The sequence below is a fragment of the Microtus ochrogaster genome, chromosome 15 (genome assembly GCF_000317375.1).
Source record: "Microtus ochrogaster isolate Prairie Vole_2 chromosome 15, MicOch1.0, whole genome shotgun sequence".
NCBI classification, from domain to species: domain Eukaryota; kingdom Metazoa; phylum Chordata; class Mammalia; order Rodentia; family Cricetidae; genus Microtus; species Microtus ochrogaster.
The window spans coordinates 2,378,042-2,379,865 of record NC_022017.1 but is presented as its reverse complement, the minus strand read 5'-3'; positions in this window follow the sequence as shown (position 1 = coordinate 2,379,865).

Below are 1,824 nucleotides of genomic sequence, written 5' to 3'. Positions count from 1 at the left end.
GAATCCCCACAGGACACACCACTGCCCCCACAACCTTCCATCTTGGTGAAAACAAAGCCCAGGCTTGCCCCATCACCTCTCTCCCCTCTCTGCTGGAGACAGGCCTGCCCTACCTGCCCCAGCCTGCTTGGGTGGGGCCCCACCTACTCCCAGAAGCAGCTGCCAGCTCAGCACAGGGCAGGCGGCCCATGCTCCAGCACACTGCCAGCCCCACCCCCTCCTCTGCCTGCCACCTCAGCATCTGACTTAGGCCAGATGGGGCTGGCCCTTGTCAGCAGGCCAGCAGTGGGAGGAGGAAACAGGTCCTTGACAGCAGGGCTGGGGGCCTGAAGGAGAGGCCCTGCTAGCTAGGCTCCATGGGAAGGGGCCATTCGGCTCAGAACTCCCTCATAACTGGGGCCTTCCTTTTCTTCATATTAACCTCTCTCCACCAACACTGATCCCCATAGTATCAAGTAACCTCCTGGGGACAGAAAGCAAACACACTAGAGCCATACTAAGTCTACGAGGTGTTGCTCCAGAAGCAATGTACTCTCACAGCCCAGCTGCTGGACCAGGAGACAAGAGCAGAGACGGTGGTTGAGGCACAGAGCCCTGGCACCCTGAGGTTCTGTGGGACCTGCTAAGACCTGCTGTCCAAAAAGAGCTTGGCCTTGAAGAAATTCCAAGGATAACAAAAAGTAAAAAACTAAGAAAAAAAAACATAATTAAAGATGACTTGCTGGGCAAAATTAATTCCCACAACTACACATATACACACATATACATACACACATATACACACATACATACACACATACACACATATACATATACACATACACACATATACACACATATACATACTCACACACATATACACACTCACATATATATCCTCACACACACACCAGTGCTGGAAGAAGCAGGGCAATAACAAAATGGTAGAAGAAGAATCAGAACAGGGCTGAGTTCAAGATTCAAGAAAGGGGACAGATCAAGAAAGGTCAGTGGTTAAGAGAGGGGACAGAAAGCACGGGTCAGTGGTTAAGAGTACTTCCTGCTCTTTCAGAGGACCAAGTTCAGTTCCCAACACTGACATCAGGTCGCTTTCAACCACCAGTCCCAGGGGTCCAACAGCTCTCCATGTGTGCACACACGTGTGCAGGCACACACGTGCACACACTTTTGGGGGGGCGTTAAGAGACAAGGTTTCTCTGTGTTACATCCCTAACTGTCCTAGAACTCGCTCTGTAGACCAGGCTGGCCTCAAACTCACAGAGATCCTCCTGCCTCTGCCTACCGAGTGCTGGGATTAAAGTAGTGTACCACCATCATCCGGTAACACACGCTTTTTTTAAGAGTCAGGAAAGTTCCTCAAGCAGCACTGACAAGACCCAGGCCTTAGAGGCAACAGGTGAAGGCATGAGGCCCCTCTATCCTCCATTCTGCTGGCTAACAAGTCCACTGTGGGCCTTGGGGCCTGTTCCACTTCCAGATCTAGGTGTCAGCAGCACCATGCTCAGGGGTGGGAGACTCCATGAAGCCTGATACGGAGCTTCTGCCACACTTCAGCAAACGTCTTTTGAACACCAGTCTGCCATTGCTCGTGTCCAGAGCCTCATGTTTCCTGGCTTGGTGTGAGCATGTCTGTCTGAGCCTGCCTATATCTGTCTGTGCCTGTGCACGTACAACCTCCGCATAGCTTACTCTGATCTCCGGTGCCAGGGAGTACAAGCACACATGCTCATATGTACACACACACACGCAGGCATGCACACATGCTCATATGTACACACACGCAGGCACACACACATGCTCATATGTACACACACACGCAGGCAC